At 49.1% G+C, this 21,126-nt stretch overlaps 2 protein-coding genes across 3 annotated transcripts in view; one reads left to right on the top strand and one right to left on the bottom strand.

The window, feature by feature from the left end:
* The window catches only part of LOC144098267 (caveolin-3-like), a 94,025-nt gene extending 73,595 nt beyond the window's left edge, over window positions 1-20,430 (bottom strand). Inside the window, exon 1 of one of the 2 annotated variants that reach the window (XR_013307151.1) lies at window positions 20,309-20,430. The gene's annotated coding sequence lies outside the window, so the exon portion shown is untranslated. Of the gene's footprint in view, window positions 1-10,453; window positions 10,994-20,308 lie in introns of those variants that run through there. The other variant, XR_013307152.1, reaches the window with a different exon arrangement.
* LOC144098261 (voltage-dependent calcium channel subunit alpha-2/delta-1-like) overlaps window positions 1-21,126 on the top strand; it is a 272,367-nt gene that overhangs the window by 20,461 nt on the left and 230,780 nt on the right. The gene's annotated exons all lie outside the window — the stretch shown is intronic.

Raw genomic sequence — 21,126 nt, 5'->3', positions numbered from 1 at the left:
GTGACGCACTCGCCAATGAAGGAATGCGACGCGAAAGAAGGAGTGGAATAGAAGTTGGATTCTTGTGGCTGAGCCGCGCAGTACTGGATGGACACGATCAATCCATTTGATCCCTCCTGGAGTCAAAGGCTTGAGAATGACTGGTATGCGAATTCCTAAAGCTAGGCACTACGCACTTCTTGCTGCTGTGTCCGCGCTTAACTTTTGCGAGAAGAGGGCTTTCTGAAAGTACTTCTGGCTTGGGCCGTTTTAAAGAAACAGCAGGAACTGGGGCAGAGAGGAGACTGTGTTTTTCAGTAAATCTAATGTGTGAACTTGCCTGATATTTTACCGTGACTGCGAAGACAATAATATTAATCTGAAGTAAGAAAGAGCGCTGGTAGAGCTTTTAATTAGTAAGAGGTCAGCCGTACTTAGCCCATTCAGCGGAAAGACGTCTGTGTTGTGTTTTTGGGTGTGCAGCGTGCGTGTATGTGTTAACACTCGACGGTATCCATAAAAGAAGATGGCGTCCTCAGGTGGCGGTAAAAATATTGATTGGTCGGGCGAGGTTGTCCGGGAAAAGCAACCTGGATCGCAACTTGACCGCTTTCCCGGTGCGCCATGAGAGGACTGTGAGGGATCTGTGAACGCAGTGCTGAGAATTCCTCATGTGAACGCAGTGCTGAGAATTCCTCATGCACACGGTCGGCGCATGCGAATGCAACCTGATGCGGCGGCTGGCGGGGGAGGGGGCGGGCAGTGGTAGGGCGGCGGCTGCCTGTTAGCGCGCAGATCAGAAGGCGGCGGCTATGCATAGCCATGCCGAGCTAGAACTGCCAGCTGCGTGGGCGTCGGGTTACGCCACGACGCAGCGCGCGGTAGCGACGTTCAAGAAGTGGGTGGGCTGGCTTACGCCTACTCGCACGCAAGCAGGCTTGTGTCTCTGCCCCAGCGTGTAACGCTTCCTTGTTTCGAACCACCAGGCTGCACCTTTATGTGTGAAAGCTTCTCCGGTTCCAGAGAAGAGCAGGAAGATTTGTTACGGCCAGGAAATTGACCCGAGCGTAGCACTTAATGGAAAGCCGGAACTAAACTCGTATTTTTTCCGCCACCTGAGGAGTGAACCCGAATAGGAATGAATACAGGAACCGACACCAAATAGCTCGGTACAACACTTAGCCTCCACTTTTGGAAGACGCGGCTGTCTTCATGCTTACGCTGCTCGTGACGCGCAAGTTGACTGCCGCATCTACGGCCATGGTCGGGTCACAAGGAACCATCTTTGCGGTGTGTTGTATCCGCACAAAAGCAGGGTAACGAGGCAGGTTAAAGCATTAATGACATTGCTGCTTTTTCCATTCCTTTGCGTCGGCGAGCGCACCGGTGAAACGAGGAGCGGACGAAAGGCACTTCTCTGAGGACGCGCGAGGCCTGCAAACAAAACTCTGACGCCGTGCCGAGACCACCAGCTGCGGGTGATGCGGAAACGGGAACGCCCACTGTTTTCAGAGGTGCTCAGGGAAACGGAAGTTGCTGAAAAACAGTCGTGCACATCACTGCTGCCATGCTTTCAACGACACCGCTGTGATTCCTGCGCTCGGCAGACTGCGACGCCCGCGCACACAACGTTGATCAAGCAAAGAAGTCCTCTATGGGGCTGAAAGTTGAGACTCAGGCTAAAAAATTGCAGCGTGGCCCACAAAAAACGAAAAAATACCTGAGGCGGCCCGATTTTTTTTTTCTGCCGCTAAGCACTTTTTGGGCGTCCGGGAAAACTGGTGCGTTTGCGGGCACAAGAATTTTAGGGGTCGATATCTCATCACGGGTCTCTTATTTGGATGGCTGCATGTTGCATTCCGTATGTGGACCAGATGCACCATGAGAAGGTCAGCCCGAAGATGACGCTGCGCTTTTCACTCGAGCTTCGCAGTTTCAAATCTACAGAGCATGGTAACAGAAACAAGCTTGGTTTACATTTCGAATGATTTGTGGGCTGGAAATTCCTGCGCCGCAAGTGTCTTAAGATTCTTCCACAACGCTTGCGATTCTTGCTTGTTTATTTTTTGCTAATTATTACAGGGCAAATGCAGACATTAATCAAGACATTAATTAATTAGTCAAGAAACGTTCGCCGAGTTCGTATCTTCCAGTAGGACTCTCTCTTTTTTTTTTCGAACAAGAGCATGGCCCCATTTTTCTTCTTCTCATAGTTAATAAAACCTGCCGGTTTATTTTCTAATTAAGCCTGTCATGCGGTTTTTTTCTTAATTATCAGCCGCACGGTTCCGAGTAACCGCCGCGCTAATACCAGGTAACAGGATGTAGATGTTGGGGAAGGGAAGGCGGATAACCAGCCGGGCTACCGCACCAGGTGCCACCGACTCAGATGACGCTGACAGCGTGCAGCGTACGTCGTCGTTTACAACAATGTTATCCGAGCCAAAACCCGTTGCTTCTCGAGCATCTGCAGGAACGCCAGAATGAAGGTAAGGAAGTAGCAAATACGCCCTTCGCTGCTCTAAATTTTCCCGAAATGCTTTTACTGAGGCATTTTCCACCACGAGAGAGTATGCCGAATCACATTTTTATTAACCAATGCCGACCTGCGACGTAAGGAGGATTCGGGCTAACTACGGGCAACAACTCCTGGCGCGGTCCATAGGAATGCACGTATACAAAAGTTTTCAGTGTAATTTTCTCCTTTCGCAGTGCTCTAATGAGGCTGTCTTCCGTTACAAAAAGCACACTTCATTCTAGAACAACACGTGTAAGTGCAAGACGTCACACAGCGCGTCAGACTCTTTATTCTGGCCTGAGATGCGTTTAACACGCTGACCTCACGTCCTGTGTCTCTTCTCACCTCAAAACTCCGTATCGTCCCCGTACACCTTAATATGTGTTCCGGATTTCACGAGGGCTTTCCTGCCTTTTAAACACATATCACGGCGCATACCTATGTGTTCCACGCACTACCTGTACCTCAAACTCCTCTACTCCTAAAACATATACAAGTGGCTGCTACCTTAACCCTTTCCCGTAGGTGCACATGCGTAGGTGCACGAAAAAATATATTTTGTACCTTGAGCGGAAAACTTACGTGTTCTGGCCCAGCCCACAAGTCTGCAATGATTTAGGCTATAAATCAGTCTCGCTACTTCAGGAATGAGCCCGAAAAGGGGCGTCTCATCGTTTCATCAAAAAGACGCAATAAGGTTTCCCAGATGACGTTCAAGGTCTATAGCCCGCGGACGTTGGAGTTGACGTTTGATGTTTACTTTTGTCCAACCTTGAAAGGGAAATTCTTTTACATTTTTTTATACCAAAGTCTGTTTCCTGTAATTTTAATGCTCTCTATCTTAACTGTGTTGACAGTTCCACCAATAAAAGCCCGACCAACACATATTCAAGGCTTCATCTCCCAATTAACGATTTAATTTTCCGATGTTTTAGTGTAATATATTGCGCGATAAGAGCGTACATAGCCATAATTGCACAAATAAAGTAGACCTTCGAGGCTACTGTGTTCTAAAGGGGCAAATGAAGGTCCTGTATCTGTAGATCACCGCGTTCTCGTGGATGTAGGCGTTGTAGCGCAACGGCGCGGACGTAAGCACGCGCACACATCAGAGTAGAAGAAAGGGCGCAGCACAGCGCTGACTGACAATTGGCGTTCATTTGCACGTAATCTCGACAACTAGAAAAAAAAACAAAGCCAAGCCGGACCAACCATAACATACCCAGGACACACGAACACTATGGAGGTAAGCGGAAGTCAAAAACCGATATTTTTTTTTGTTTTTAGATAAATGCAGATGGAGCACTCACGCAACCCACACCGAGCGTCTGGATTGCTTTGTCCTCGATGGTCTCTTTAGCAAGCTGGTAATAAATATTTTCTGCTGAAGCATTCCGAAAGCCGGTACGCCATAGCAGTCGCGACAATGCATAACCAGGTTTGAGAATCAGCACTGTTCCATTCTTGTTATGATTTTTGAGGCTGCCATTGAAGTTGCTACAATGCAGGGTTATCAATACGCCAGGTTGTCCTGTTAAGAACTTTGTCTCATGCATTTTTGACCAGTCAAGGGCAGTTTTTTCAAAGTTGTTCACAGGCGCTCTCGAACTTGCCGTCTGTTCAGGAGCCTAAACTTATATCACAATGGAAGCTGTGTCAACGTGCGCTGACGCTGCCCTGCACACGGGCGTCTTAAACACGCATAAAGCGCTGCCTCTACGGCTAGGGGACGATTTCGAGTGTTGATTTGGGATTGCAGTTTACATTGATGCATTGTTGCCTCCTCTCTAAGATATGCTGGCTCCTTGTGCGTATCATGTGGAAACGTTTTTCTTTTGTGGTCCTTACTCTTCCACGTGCTCGCTTTTTGCAACAGGGAAAGCGGTGGTGGTGGTGCCCCCTACATGGCACTTGGGAGCTCTCGGGAGGGCTCCCTTAAAAGCAAAGGATAGCCATTGGCGGACTATATTAGAGAGAGCGTATAGCAATGACTGGTCCCGATCAGAAGAGTAGGCGGTTCCAGTAGTCTAGGGCCACCTCTGGTGCGGGAGTGAGGGTAAGGTGAGTAGTACGCGAAGAAAGTCTCTGCCACAGAGCTTGCAGGTGGAGGGAAATTGCGGAGGAGGATGGGGCATGGAGTTGTGCGTGTAGATTAATTTCAAGCCGAACACAAGTCAGGGGCCGGGGTTCTTGGCCGCATTGGATTCGATGGGAGAGAGGAAAGTCGCTGCTTCATTTCACGTGGCATGCGCGATTGTTGCCAAGTTGGATGGAGAAGGGCAGAACTTTATTTCAAAGTACAGTTAACAACCTACACCGGAGGGCTTCTCAGTCAAAGGGCTCTCTGACCTCTCCTCCAGCCTGGCATGGTCGATCAGCTTAAGCTAACCGCCGGCTCGTGTGGACAGAAGGGCGGTCTCCCAGGAGCCTTGGGCGAAAGGCAAAAAACGGCTGTGCGCTATGCGATATCAACGCAGAATAAGGAACGCCAGGTGGTAAAAATTGATCCAAAGCTCTGCACTGCACCGCCTCTTTTTCTCTTCCTACTTCCGCTGCCTCCTCTCATGGCGCCGTTCAAGTATCCGCCGAGACTGAGACAGCTATTGTGCTTTTCCTTTCTTCACATACATTTGAGCTCCTGTTCTGGCTAAGGACACAATGCTGGACTAAACATTTCCACACTATACCTGCTTTGTCGATGGTGTAGCCGTGTATACTTCACTCCTTATGAGCCTGTTACGTGTGCCGGGCGGTAATAAATTTCGAGGGTTGCTCGAGGATATGTCCGAGCAATATGAATGCGTGTGTAGCCCCTTTACGATATACAGGGCAACGGAGCGATACTTTTGTTTCACCCCAGTGCTGGTGACAGACGTAATATATATATATATATATATATATATATATATATATATATATATATATATATATATATATATATATATATATATATATATATATGCGCGCGCGCGCGCGTGTGTGTGTGTGTGTGTGTGTGTGTGTGTGTGTGTGTGTGTGTGTGTGTGTGTGTGTGTGTGTGTGTGTGTGTGTGTGTGTGTGTGTGTGTGTGTGTGTGTGTGTGTGTGTGTGTGTGTGTGTGTGTGTGTGTGTGTGTGTGTGTGTGTGTGTGTGTGTGTGTGTGTGTGTGTGTGTGTGTGTGTGTGTGTGTGTGTGTGTGTGTGTGTGTGTGTGTGTGTGTGTGTGTGTGTGTGTGTGTGTGTGTGTGTGTGTGTGTGTGTGTGTGTGTGTGTGTGTGTGTGTGTGTGTGTGTGTGTGTGTGTGTGTGTGTGTGTGTGTGTGTGTGTGTGTGTGTGTGTGTGTGTGTGTGTGTGTGTGTGTGTGTGTGTGTGTGTGTGTGTGTGTGTGTGTGTGTGTGTGTGTGTGTGTGTGTGTGTGTGTGTGTGTGTGTGTGTGTGTGTGTGTGTGTGTGTGTGTGTGTGTGTGTGTGTGTGTGTGTGTGTGTGTGTGTGTGTATGCGTGTGCACGTGTGCGTGTGTACGGCGGTGACTCTGTTCTCTCAAAGCGTTTGTTACCCGAAAGATTCTGTTCCAACATCCTCCAAATCAACTCAAGTCCTTATGAGGAAACGTTAAAACCAGCCGTTAATGTCGCCCGCCCAGCGTCAAGTCCGTCCTGACTCCAACGAGTCGGCGCTAATTATAAAACAGCTTGTCGCCGTCCTCTCTCCATTTCGACTAGCGCCGCATTACTGCACTGCGACGCTACTCCGAACCTCGAAACGAAGTCCTCGAATTTGCATATGTAGTGCGCTCTCGCTCGCTCGCTTCCCCGCCCACCGTGCTACGGAGGGTCGCGATGGCATTGATTGCATTGGACAGTGCACTTTGGGTGAAGGCTGCACCTGCCATCGCGCGCTTGAAATTGCGAGTGCTTTACCTGGTGCTAAGATTTTGAGAGGTTGAAAATAAAACAGACTGATGTGGCCAAACAGGCTTACAGTCGCTGCAAAGAATTAACCATCAGGCGATGGCTTGTGCGTGCGTGTGCGTGTGCGCGTGCGTGCGTGCGTGCGCGTGTGTGCGTGTGTGTGTGTGTGTGAGAGAGAGAGAGAGAGAGAGAGATTACCTAGCTAGTTTTACAGTTCAGCACGCCCTCGCTGTATTAAATGTGCATGCATGTGCCAGACCCTGGACGAAAAGTTGGAATAAAAACAGTTTTCGCCGTGTGTCAACTTCATTCCGTTTGTATACATATTGCGTGATGTGGCGAGACTATAAGACGAAAAAGATACACGGGCGGCCTTCGCCTTCGTTTGAGGCGTGTGCCTCGAACTGTGGTTGGCAATCCGCGCAAGAGATCATGGTGGGTTTGCTTTCTTTCAGTTTTGGTTTATCTGGCAAATGCTGACATGACTATTCATTCAAATGAGTCTGGTCTTTGACGCTGACTGCATAAATAACTTCCTTATGTGTCAAGTTTTTACATAACGCGCTCTTTAGGGCGTCAGCCCAATGGAAGTGTTTAGAAGTACTTAAATATATATGTGTATTGCAGTCACCTAGTAAACATTAACGTTAACTAAACGAACGACTCGTTCAGTGAAATTTCATCGAAATACTAGAGAGATAGTGCTTACATCAGACAGACAAACAATGGTTTCGAGGGACGATTCTTCGGGACGGAAAAAGAGCGACGCCTGCTCGTACATGTATTAAGAGTACTTGCACGGAACCCTAGCGTTAGATACCACTCCGAAATAATTGCACTGGCGAACTCCTGTTTCTCCAAACAGGATGAAAGGTATGATTTGCGAGTCAAAGATGCGTGAATGCTGCGCATTCAGTACATTGCACCGCCGGATCAAAACAAGAGTCGTTAATAATCGTTCTCAAGATCGGCAAACAGCAGCACGCTTATTATTACCTCGTTACTTAGAGTCAAGTGGCATTGAACAAGAAGCAGACGTGCGCAGCGCACTGCGCCGCTATTTCATTCCTTCTTTCCTGCCTTAGCCGGAAAGCAAGCGCGTGCAGAGAAAGCCAGCTGTAGCTTCTCAGAGCCCCGCACGTAGCAGACAGCGTGAGGTGCGGAACAGCAAGCAGCAATTCGTTTCTTCTCGGCCCGTGGCCTCGCTCGTTCCTGTAACAAGCTTACTTTGCACAGAGGGTCGCACACGTGCGCACGCATCGGGGACTCAGCGCAACAGGAAGCGTGCCGCGAAGAAAAAAAATGCCCGACCACCGCAGCGTTGAGGGGAACAAAGAAAGCGACACAAGCGCCGACCCATCGTCGGGACCCGGGTTCAAGAAAAACAACCACGCGGGCAGCGAGCCGATCGGAGCGCGGCCAAACGAAAACACTCCCGCCCAGGCTCCCCATTTCCTCTCGCGCAGCCAAGGATTGTGTTCTTTAGCGCGTCGACCAACGAACACTTGCGCCGCAGGGCAGTTTATTTTCTTCTGAAGTGTTAAATGTCTGCTCAAAGGAGAGCTTGGCGACAGCTAGTCTTTTTCTCAGCAGGCTGAAACAAGGTGCTCATAGTCGTCGATAGCGCAGAGAAAACAGGTATTGTCCACGATCGTCCTACGTGCACAAAGAAATGCAAATGCAAAAGCGAACCCTCGCGCCACACGCGGTTCTCAAAGCGCGAAATGTGACGTCAGCACAACCTGACAAACCACAGATGTGTGAACCAGAACAGTTGCGTCGTAGAAAGAGTGCGCGTTCTGTACAGCGTTATGTGTAGGGCATACTGTGCAGAAGAACGCAGTGCCGCGGTGGAATGCACAGCGCTGAGAAAGGACGTGCGTGTCGTCATTCCTGATGTTCATGCTTTCAGCACTGTGCATTGCTCCGCTGACCGGCCGGAACTTTTCTTGAGTTCTGCGCTTACGCATTGTGGGGCCCATTACGGAAGCATATTTGGTTCTCAAGAGGTGAGTGGTGCTCTGCTTAACGCACCCTTATAAGCACTGTCAAATAGGAAATTAAGAAAGCCAAGAACTAGGCATATCAGCGGCCAAAAGAATTCGCTTTAGAAATCCGGAAGGCAAAGTGCAGGAATGGCGTGAGTGCATTTCGGCTGAGCGCAGAATAGCAGTCGTAGAGAAATGCAAGCAAACGTGCATTTCGGCTGGAATTGTATTCGTAGCCGCTGCACCGGCCTGCTCACCCCGTACGCAACACATACCGAAGAATCCCCCCTAATCCTAGCTCACTCCCCATGGCGCGCATCGTCTGGGTTCCAAGCCACGCGCCCCTTCCTGCACGAGCGCGCACACACGCTCGCCCGAGAACTTACAGGCCGGGCACCCTGCGACGGGCTGTCACACGTCAACGACGCGCTACTGACACAGCCTCTCACACTGGCACATCCTCGAATACTGCAGAATCCAACGAAGAGCACTTCCACTAGAGAGTGGATGGCACGGAGTGGCGCCAGCTACAGAGGAACTTTTTTCCAGAACCTCCGCCAAACCTTCTTTTCTTCGCAATACTCCTCTCGCTGCCCGTCATGCAACGGAGCCCAACTCACTCTATATCACTCTAGGTGGGAGTGCCCGAAACTCCCATGGCAACCACCTCCTCATGCGACGATGCTCGATCCAGCTGTATAGAATGGGCGATCAGCAGCGGCTGAGGCCCGCAGGAGAGCAGAAGCTATAGGAGTCCTGGACGCTACCCACGAGGACCGGTCTCCCAGTCATCCTGTCTAAATAAAGTTTTTCGCCATGACTACCGCCACACACACACACACCCAAACAAGAAAGGCACTGAAGAGTGCGACTGCGTGTGACGAGCAAAAAATTGCAGTGGTAGCAGAACAGCGACAGGCAGGCAAGTATGCGAGCACACTTCTACTGAGCATGGAACTGTAATAGCTGTAGATCCAGAAGTGAAAGGCAAGCTAGTGCGCGAGTACATTTCAGCTGAGGCCATGTATGGCAGCAGTCATAGCTGTACAGACCCTAAGGGCCAAGGCAAGGAAGTGCACGGGTACACTTCGGCTGACGACAGAGCTGCAGTGGCATCGCTACACAAAATGCAAAGGCGATGATGTGCGCGAATGCGGTAGTGTGCTTGCAGTTACAAAACACGGTTTTTCTGATGGATGTCTAGTCTTCTATTCTCTCCATTTCATCCTCCTATTGAGTTGCGCCCTTTCAAAGTTGTGAAACTTTCCTGCCAAAGGGAGGCGTGAGTAGGGCACTAATGGCATTATCCACTTCCCTCTGTCCTGGGGCAGAGAAGGGCAACTTTATTCGCGGCATAAAAACCGTCCATCCAGAGGGCGATGTGTGCTCGCATTAGTCTGAGTGCCGAATGACTTGGGTATGCGAGGGGAAAATAGGACCGCAGCAAGAAGACGGCGGCAGTGTTGAATGCATGATGCGACCGTGAGGCGTGAATGCTATTAAAAATACTGCTTACTCAGCTCGGAGTTCAAACAAACTGGGTCCGATAATCAAGATAAGAAGGGGCCAGTGGTGAGGCAAGACGCAGAAGTAGTGACCACAGCTATACCATTTCGTGTTTTCTTATGCGCATGAAAAGTATCAAACTGCTGTGTAAAGGCTATTTCAATGAAGCAATATTCTGACAGACCTTTCCCTTTGAATGGTGTTAGTTTACAAAGAAATGTCTTGTGAATATTTTTTAAAAATTTTCCGGTGAAAATTGCAACGAACTGATTACGCTGGCCTGTCTTTATTGTACCGTGAAGAGCACCGGTGATCTCCGGAAACGCATAGCTGAACAAATTGCAAAATTGAGCACACGGACGAAAAAGAGGAATTACTAAGACAGGCGCTTTTTCTGGTTACGCATTTCAGCCAACTTGCCTTCAACTTTCCGCTCATCCGGAGACGCGCGAGCTCCTTAAGCCTTGTACTACAGGGAAACGCATAGTGACCGAAAACCAGCTGTCGTTCTCTCATTGTAATTTCACCTTCAAGACAAAAAAAATCTGAGAAAAATTATTAGATCACAGCTTACCGGTTTTGCGCATGCTGATTGCTGTGCGAAAGCTGATTGGCTGAAAGATGATAGGAGAGTTCTGGAGTGGCAGGCCCGTTTTGATATTTCACAGGCGACTGCCCGGTTGGCGTCTCACAGAGCCGTGTTAGTGTCCATACGCTCAAGTGTATACTTGGCCTTCTTTAGATTGCGGTCTTCGGTTCGGTCGCGTTCCGGGCACATTTCACAGACTCCAGGGCCCGCTTGCACGAAGCAAACAGCCAGGTTCACAGTGTTGTCTTATTCGCAGTCTGAACCCTCCGTTGGTTTGGAGGAAAGGAACTGGACTGGGGAAGTGGACCCTTCAATCTCGCTTTGAGGTGCGTGGCGATGGGGCCCGCCTAACGCGTTACGTGGCTGCCGTTGTACCGCCTAAACTGCTTTCACTAAATGACTTATTCAGAGCTATTGCAGCTGTCGCTGTAAAAATGAATGGTTTCACAATACTGTCGCCACGCTGTGGGGTCTTTGTTTCTTCACGCTCAAAGCCACTGGACGCGGCTTTGTAATTTTTGTTTGTGACGCGAGAAGAGACCAGGGGCCGTATTCCAAAACTGTCCCTTCTCCGTTTGTCCACTTGGTCCTCTCTCACTGGTCACTCAGATACACACGTGACCCGACCATTGAGTGGTAGGCGACCGGACCTCACTATCGGCTGCATATCGCGTGTATATCTGAGCGACCACTGGCAGAGGACCAAATGGACAAACGGGCAGTTCTGGAATACGACCTCAGATTTATCTCGATTGATCACGGCTACGCGCAACTGCTTGCACATAGTTCCAGATTGTTGTAGTTGCTTTGGTGAGATATCTCGAAGTTCGCTTGCCAGTTTTAAATTGAGCGTGGCCGAGAGTGGCAGGCGTTCTGTCGCTCGAAGAACGCCGAGCAGGCTATAATCGCCGCAGATTTGTTCATTTGTTTGTGGCCGCAAGTGAGACCAGCAAAGAGTTTGTTTAGGCACCGCTTTAGTCGGCTCGTCGATCGCCCACGGCGTTCTCGCCACCCTGCGACAATTTCTTTCACACTGCACCACCGAAGAATCCTTGTTCCGCTTGGCGCATATTGAAGGAATTGGAAGTTCAGCAGGGCGGCACTTTCGCCGCGGAGAAATCTGCTGCTCGGCTGAATTTCATTTACCTCCGCGTCCTTGGCGCTCGCTGTTCTGTCGACATTCAGATTTAATATCGCCGGGGATGGGCGCAACGCGGGACCAGCGAAATAGGGCGCACAAATGAAAGGAGCACGAATGCAGTGCCGGGGGTCTTTTGCTAATAAGCCGGGTGGGATTTGTAATATGGAATGGCGACTTTTCGAAACTGCTACGTGGGGAAAGATGTAGCAGCGAGAACAATGGTCAGATATGAATGGTCAAGAAAATACAGAAACAAGCAAAGAGAGACAGCGAGGATGGCAGAAGGAAATGCGAATTCAAAAAGAAGAATAAAAAACTTTTACCAAGCCATTTTCGACAGTTTTCTTCAAAGCAGCGGTTTCTACGCAGGGCAAAAAGAAGCTATTGCTCGTGCACAGAGAATACAAGTCTGCTATGGTAGGCGGTACTCTTAACCAAACAATTGTATCGGCAAAGACAATGAAATCTACTCATCAGAGGGCAAACCTTGAGTGTTTATTAATTCAAGTTTTGATGCTATTTACTGTTTCTGATTCACAGAAGATAGCAGCCGTTAACATATAAATATGATCCACCGCATTGAGAGCTTTTCTCGCTGTTGTCACCCCGGGAGTGCATGGGCTTGAGTGTGGAGGCTAAATCAGGCAATAATAATAATAATAATAATAATAATAATAATAATAATAATAATAATAATAATAATAATAATAATAATAATAATAATAATAATAATAATAATAATAATAATAATTTGTTTTGTGGGAACGGAAATGGCGCAGTATCTGTCTCATATCTCGGCGGACACCTGAACCGCGCCGTAAGGGGAGGGATAAAGGAGGGAGTGAAAGAAGAAAGAGGTGCCGTAGTGGAGGGCTCCGGAATAATTTCGACCACCTAGGGATCTTTAACGTGCACTGACATCGCACAGCACACGGGCGCCTTAGCGTTTTTCCTCCATAAAAACGCAGCCGCCGTGGTCGGGTTCGAACCCGGGAACTCCGGATCAGTAGCCAACAAGGTGAAAATGTCGTTTCTGCGAAGAAATAATTTTGTACTGAAAAACTATACGAGCGTTACTGCTTCCAAACAGGCAAATGAGGCCACAGCACGGTGAAAGCGGCCGCACTTTTACTGATATCGGATACAAAAGCCAGGTTACGAGCGCGTTGCCGTCTGCTGCATGTTATCGCTGTGGCGACATCTATTTTTACAGCCTGAAGGACTTAGAGCAGACGATCAGAGGATATGCTTCATGGTGTCGGTGGAAAAGAGCAAAGCGGAAAACTTCATGCTCATGCCACGACGGCAAATGACTGTGTAAATCAAGCTTTTGTTGTTATACATTCTCAGTGCGGGCATGTGGAGAGGGATATCGAGTGAGTAAAGTGTGGGAGAAGGAGTTCAGACTGGGTAGGCGCATCAGTGAGTAGTTCATGACTTATCGTTTATGGGGGTATAACGTCCCAAAGCGACTCGGGCTATGAGGGACGCCGTAGTGAACGGCTCCGGAAATTTCGACCACCTGGGCTTCTTTAACGTGCACTGACATCACACAGCACCCGGGCCTCTCGAATTTCGCCTCCATCTAAATTCGATTGCCGCGGCCGGTATCGAACCAGCGTCCTTTGGGCCAGCAGCCGAATGCCATAACCACCGAGCCACCCCGGCGGCCAGTGAGCAGTTTCACAATTTATGAAAGTCATGCACAATGTTGGCGATATAAATGGTCAGAAAGTATCTATTGACGTAATATTTTTTTGGCATTATGACAACCTTTTAAATGGAAATTAAACAAGACTAATTCTGAAGCTGAAGCGTGTTTTCAGAGTTTATTCGCGAGCACAGTTGATAGTAGTAGCCGACAGTTCGTAAGCATGGAGGGAACAAAGTCAGGCATATGAAAAACCAAGTCGGGGTTAGCACAGAGTTCCATACTCTCCTTGTTGCACGTCAACGACGTACTGACGGCGATTAAACAAAGGTTGTTGACAAAGCCACTTCATAATTTACACCTAGGTTCGGATGACCAAAGTAGACTAATTTAGTTATTGGATTAAAGAATTCATTGATGTAAAATATGACCCCTGTTACACCCAAAGAAAGAAAAATGAGCCGATGCTGAGGCAGCGATCGAATATCGAGCATTAACACACCCTACATAGGTCGCCGGTTCGAATCCCTGCCACGCGCTAGACTCTCAAAAAGTTAAAACTTCAAAAGTTTATGCGGCACAGATGCAAAATAGTATGACACCATCCGGAACATTCTGCGGCAAACGGTTGGTCCACAAATTTTACATGAATGTTGGGACTAGGTGGCCCGACTTTGACGTCTGCCAGGCAGGGATATATCGGGTGTCCCAGCCAATTAGAGCCAAGGGTTAAAAAATAAACTATTAGAGAGAGGCGAGTGAAAACAGTTGCATATCGGGGACAGCCATCTTGCGCACCTCAGGCAGTTTTTGTATCGCAATTAATTAATAGTTTAATTAAGTTCAAATAACTAAATAAATATTGACTTTAGGCAACAAATTGTATTTCCAAACTTGTAGAGCACCTTCAGAACCCCCATTCCATCATTCACGACAAGCAAACACTCATGTGTGTGTTCTTTTTCCGGCTGCAAAGAAGACCCGCGAAATACAAAATAAACCACGTGACTAAAGCACTTGCGCGCCAAGATCGTGCTGCTCTCAAGCGTGGTTTGAGCAAACGAAATCACCTGCAGCCTTGACTCGACGGCCTCGCATCAGCGGCAGGCCGATAAGTTGGCGGTTTCTCGTCTGCGTCAGCCAGAGGCACACATGACGGTGCGAGTAGCAGCGAGCGCGCCACTCTTTGCTGTCTCGATACAGACTACCAAGCTCGAAGGATGCAAATGGGAGGAGCTTTATTGGGCAGCTACAAATAAAAGATAGTGGCGGTTCACGACTTCGCGGCGCGGCGATAAAATCTGTGGCCCGTGGCTGTCCTGAAGCCATCTCATTTCGTTTGTGACCAGTTACAACAAGTGCTAAAATAGGTCGCCTTGGGCAACAACACAGCTCGGGCATCTTGTTTCGATATGAACCGTTGCATTTCATACGACCGCATTGGGCATATTCAAGCATACTTGCCTTATTTCATCTTTCAGGTCCTGGGGTGTGGAAGTTGGTGCCCTGCACTCCTTGTCCTTAATGTAACCCCACAAAAAATAGTCCAGAGGTGTCATATCAGGTGACCTGGCTGGCCAATTCACGGGATCTAGTCGTCCTATCCATTTCTGCGGAAACGCTGCGCCGAGCCAGGTCCCAGCCTTGGCGCTGCTGTGCTCAGGGGCGCCATCGTGCTGAAACCATACACCTGTGACCCTGGCGAGCGGTAAAATCGAAAGTAAATCATCAACGGGTCCTTTGAGGATGTCATTGACGTAGCGCTCTGCTTTCAGAGTCTGGTCAAAAAACACAGGCCCGAGCAAATGACCGTCGAAAATTCCGCACCAAACACTGAACGACCATTGGTACTGGTGCCGTGTCTGTGAAACCCAGGGGGGTTTGATTCGCTCCAGTAGTGGGCATTGTGCAGGTTTATTTGTCCATTTCGCGAAACACTCGCATCGTCACTCCATATCACTTTGCTCAAAAAACACGGATCGTCTTACGTCTCTAGCAGAATCCAATTAGCAAAATCTGTCCTGCTTTGGAAATTCCGTGGCACCAGAGTTTGATGCAACTGTACATGGTGCGGCTGCAGGCGGTCCTTCCGCAGTATCCGCCACACTGATGACTTGGAAACTTCGGTATTTTGGCTCACGCTCCGGAGGCTTTCCTGGGGATCCAAAGCGAATAGCGATACAATGTTCGTCTCAACATCCTCACCAAAAACGGGTGCTTTGCGCCGTGTGGACGCAAAGCTGCCCGTCCGTCGCAGCGTCTGGAAGGTACGCAGGATCGTTATTGGACTTGGCCGTCTGCGTGGGTGCCATTGTTGCATAAGGTCTGCAGCGCGCCTTCTGTTCCCATGAGATGCTCCTAAAGCCAGAATCATGTCTGCTTTCTCTTCATTTGTACACGGCATGTCTTAAACGCTGGAAATCACTACACCAACGCTTCCATCTCGCTTGTGACAGGCATCACAAAAGCACACGACAAAGTTTGCCTGACCACTGTTTCCAGCATTCAAAATCCTCTTTAGGAAGCGACAACACTGCCGCCAACAACTCTCGAAAGAATAGTAAGCCTCGAATTTCTTTTACTTCTCAGTGACAAAGCAAACTCGCCATCTCAGTATCTTGTGAGATCGGGACTATGTCGTTATCGAAAAAGCGCGGCGCGCTCGCTGCAACTTGCACCGTCACGTGTGCCATCTGGCTGACGCGGACGAGAAACCACCGCCAACATGTCGGCCTGCCGCTGCTGCGGGGCTGAGTTAAAGCTGCAGCTGAGTTCGTTTGCTCTAACCACGCTTGAGAGCAGAACGATCGTGGCGCGCGAATGTGTTAGTCACGTGGTTTTTTTTGTATTTCGCGGGCTTTCTTTGCAGCCGGGGAAAAGACGCGAGTGCATCCTTATCGTAAATGATGGAATGGGGGTTTCTGAAGGTGCTCTACAACTTTGAAAATACAATTTGTTGCCTAAAGTATATATTTATTAAATTTGATAATTAAGAAAATTAATCCGTTAATTGGGAAACAAAAATTGTCTGTGGTGCGCAAGACGGCTGTCACTAATATGCAACTGGATTCACTCGGCTGTCTCTAATAACTCATTTTTTAACCCTTGGTTCTAATCAGCTGGGACACCCGATATATACCGCATCGACACACCATAGTTTTGAATTGTGGTGCTCGGGCATCGCGCTGCCACCTGTTATTATTTTATCCCATTATGCAACCACCTAGGTTACCATGGCAACCACTGGGTTAGGATTTGCGTTATAACGCATACTGCTGAGACCCGAAACGCGAGAAATAGAGCTTAACGCTCTAAAAAAATTGGAGCGAACATTTAAGCTCAGCTTTAAGGATATCATGCGATAGCGTTAATGAGTTAATGCCCATATATGCGGAATTGATCAAACTCAAATTTACGTTCATATGTCCATGGGAGTCCTTGTACCGCTGCTTGGTCATTGGTGCAGCGGTTAAGGACTGCACCACTGCCCTCGATGGCAGGTTGGTCTTTTGCGAAAGACCCAAGTTATTCTTCGCAAGCAACCTCTCGCCGTCAATCATTCATTTAACTGCCACCTGCTAGGGGGGTTAGTTTGCTCACATTCTGGTGGGTGGTTGTGATGACCCCACAAGGTCACGTGACATGGGTTGCTTCTCCGAAGGGTGCTGCCTGGGTACCCTACACCACCCTATTTATCGCTCACCACGCCGACACCGGATTTTCTGTGTAACGGGGCCTTAACGCTCTCGCCTTAAAAGCATGACTCTCTCTCTCTCAATCGCCTATCATACAAAGAGAGCAACTCAACAGAAAAGAACTGCCGCCAAATCCAACAACACAGAGCGAGAAAGACTGGACAGGCTGTGTGGTGTCTGATTTGGCGCCAGTTTTTTCTGTAGATATGCACCAACGAGCCCCCCAACATGTTCTACTCAACGCAGTAATTACTCTCTCATTACAAATCAACTTCACCATAGGGGTTGGCTAAGCGCCCACTATACAGGTACCCCGGGGTAACCAATTAGTACTTAAAAAGGAGGCGACATGTGCTCATTATTCGTAAACCTAATAAGAGGTTAGGCTATATCAGGAGAACGCTAAAGTTCATATCGAGTGACACAAATTTACTGCCTAAAAACTTTTGCTGCGCCCATAGCTGAAGTACGTGGGAGAGATTTGGGACCATAAGAGTAAAAATTTAGTGCAGGAATTAGGGCAAGTTGAAAAAAATGCACTCCGCCTCATATTTTCCCGTTTCAAGAGGAAATATGCCGTCTCGCCGAATATAGGAAACTTACCGCCTCTTCATGTTCGGCGGAAGTATAAACAGTTATGCCTTTTCTTAGCATTGCAAATAGCATGGTTCAAATAAAGAAGCAACAACACATCTTACATAACGCGAAATAAAGACACTCAGCATGCCAGAAAATTGAATGTCGCCGAAGATTATTTTCAATAGTAATTTTTTTTCCCCGCTGGTAGCGCACAGATGAAATCAGTTACCTGCTAACATGCGGTCAACAGCATCTCTAGATGAGTTTTCGTCTGTGCTTTTGGCCACTTGTGCAGCACCCAACATATGTATTTTTTATGCTGCTTAAATCTGTTGGCGTAAATGATTCAGGCGCCCCTGTTAGGTTCCTCCTTGCAGCAATTTTCGCCCGCCGAGTCCATCGGGAATGCAAGCTTTCGCGAATGGCAGCAAAATCACAATAGCGGGCAGCTTTTCGGTGTGTTTAGACAAGCAGGCAGAGCCTCACTGTTTATCCACGGAATTGACTGTAGTTAGACCTGCGCGAAGGGCATGTCTCAGTAAGTGTTGAAGTTTGCACGCAACTTTTATGGAATCGAACTAGCGTAGTGTGGACCCCACTTTCTGAGATTGTTTTCCTTACGCGCCTTAGGAGAAGCTCTCGAGAGTTAGTTGACCAGAGGCTGGTACAGGATTCCCCGGGGCCATTCCGGGAAGCTCGGTCGATGGAGACAATCTGATTAGAATGCAATTCGCTTTCCTCTCATAACCGTGACTGTCTTCTTGCAGCGACTAGCTTCAACGTCTGCCGCCAAGGAAAGCTGAGGCAGACGACAGGAGGACGGTTCCTGCTGAGTACCACGCGGCTCATCTGGTACATGTGGCCATCTTAATGCGTAGTCTGCCGGAATCAGGCATTATTAAATTGACACGGACAATAACACCACTCCATTGTCGTAGTCAGTATAAAGTCGACTATGCTTCTTTCTGGCTGCGTGTTGATACCCATTCAACTGCAAAATGCGCATTGGCTGCTGTGAAAATTGGATTTAAAGATTTTCCTGTCATTCAGTTCCAGAACATATGTCAAGATCGAAACGGGCGCCGTGATTGCCGTTAGTAAGCGAATGGCAACTATCGCCTAGCCGGTGGAATCCACGCTCTAAAAAAAAATTGCTGGCGGTTTAGCATTGCTTACCACGATATATTGTGCGCAAGCAGGTTTCTGCAGGTGAAAAATAAGGCCACGTACCTGAATGCGTGACTGAAAACGAGTTTATTCCTTTCCTTTCGATACTTGTGCGCAGATGGAAGTTGATGAAGACGACTGCGTGCAATGCACGGCGCGAGAGTTTGCTGCACTTTAACATAAGGCGCGATTCGCGGCGGCGATAGCACAGTGTTGACGTGCAGCAGGCAGCGAAGCTCATCTGTTGGAGGCCGCATTGCTGCTCATTTCCGACTCGGACACACAGATACGGGCTGTGACAAGAGCCCTTGAAGTCGCCGAGCACCACGGGCTCATGATCACTTGACGGGGCTATAACCTCACACCAGCTCTACTTTTGTCGACCCTCCTGCAGGTGAACACGTGGCGTGTTCAGCTGCGGTAATAGTGTTGTGGTCTCGTGCAGTACTGGCCAGCGAAGCTGATCTGATCGCGCCGCGGCGGGTTCGAAACCTAGTCGTGGGAATATTTAATTTCTGCAGGCATCCGAGAGGCTTGAGACAGACATCGTGTTTTGAAAGACTGCTAGTAATTTGTAGTGCTCTCGTGCTAAAAATCGCAAGAAAAATATTCGTGGAAGGTGGTTTCTGCATGCAGTTAATGTGCACAGGAGGAGACGCTTCGGAATCATGCATCTCGCCCACTAAAGGTAACGTTTCTTCCAAGTTTCCGATCTGTGGCTGAAGTCTCAAAGATGCCGTGCATCACACGCTAGCAACACAGGCACGTCGCCTGGACGGCGAAGCCGAATGCGCCGGAGGCGAAGCGTTGATATCTTCGCGTTAATCTCGTCAACCGCCGTCTAGCGCGGCAAAACGCGTCGCGTTATCGGATTGGGCGCAATGCTGAGGAGCGGCAGGAAAGAGAGGCGCAGCGCTGCCTAATAAGGGCGCGCTCGTTTCATCAGCGCGCTGTGTAGATCGAATTTCACCGATCGCGAGGGATACCCGGGCCGCAGAGCCGCTGGTCGATCGCGCTCCGGGTCGGGGCAGATTGAATTTGGCGAAACGCAGCGGGACGCCCCGCGAGGTTCTTGCCACGGTGGACTCTCTTTGTTCAAGATCTGCACGGAGTTCAACTCTTGCCCTAGCAGCGAAAGCGACAGTGTGCACTTGAATGCGCTTGAGAAGCGGCTTCCGTGTTCGAAGGACGGAGAGGTTAGTGCCACTAAATATGGAGCCAGCTATAAAAGGTAGAACAAATGGATGTCGCCACTTATCGAAACAAACTGCACCTATCAGAGCAATCTCGTGAGAAGCTCAAGCGTGGACCACCAGAAACCGCGCTGCAGCTGATATATGACGAGAATGCCTCGTCTTCCAGGGAACGGGGTCCGCGAGACATGGCCTCGGCCAAGGATTTGTACACCCACAGTCAGCATAAAAGGCACCGGCTTATTCCGGACCAGAGAAGCGATTACAAAGGGCCACAATAACATGGAACAGCGGTCAAGGCTCTCGAGAGCCCATCTGAGCGCGGCAAAACAAGAACACCCAGAGGATGAAGCCGCACAAATAGCGACTCGAAGCGGTGCAAGAAACCAGGCTGCTCGCGCTACATCTACTCACGTCTTCCACCGCCTGCCTTCATCCTGGTAAGATGCCCTCCTGTCGTCTGTGTACTGTAGCACAACATCGCGACGGCTCGCGCTGGGCGCCAACAGCGTACAGCGTCCCATCACCGCAGCCCCCCTCCCTCTAATCTCGACGGGCCAGGCTCAATTTAGCCGCCCTTATCAGTCCACACCGCAGCCATCACATGGCATGTCTCGCGAGCAACCAGTTCACCCATGCGCAGTTACACTCCCTGCCAGGTGAGCAGAAAGCGCGCGCACTTTGAACGGCTAAAAGGGGCCCGAGAACCCCACAGACGTCACAAGGAGTCGCTTCCGCCAACTGCCACGAATTAACTAGAGAGAAAGTTGGCAGTGCTGCACTTCAGCCACCAAGAACGCGCCAGGCATGTCAGGAAGACGCGGGCTTGGACTGACTTCTGGTGGCTTGTTGACTGCTCTACGGATTGGATTTCTTGGTTCTCTTTCGTTTTCATTCATATGTTGTGCACTTTGTGGTGGTGCAATCGCCCGGCTACGTAGGCAAGTCATTCGGGATCCGAAGCATCCGAAGGCGCTTGACTCGAAGTGAGCTGAGCAGAGTTTAAGGTGCCGGCTCGGCCCGAAGTCCATCGGACTTATCGTTTGGAGCCACTTACGCCGCAAGCCGGGGTTTGAACAGCGGAAGCATTGCACTGAAAGGAGCAAGAAGGAGCAAAAGTTATTTGTGAAGTTATAACTCAAGAGCCTGCTACTGTGACCATTCTGCACATTTCTCGCAGGAGTCTCGGACACAGTTATCTTTTAGAATCGCAAAGTACTTCGATCAAGGTG

This window comes from Amblyomma americanum, chromosome 7, assembly GCF_052857255.1.
Source record: "Amblyomma americanum isolate KBUSLIRL-KWMA chromosome 7, ASM5285725v1, whole genome shotgun sequence".
Lineage (NCBI taxonomy): Eukaryota > Metazoa > Arthropoda > Arachnida > Ixodida > Ixodidae > Amblyomma > Amblyomma americanum.
This window is presented reverse-complemented; position numbering and strand designations above follow the sequence as displayed.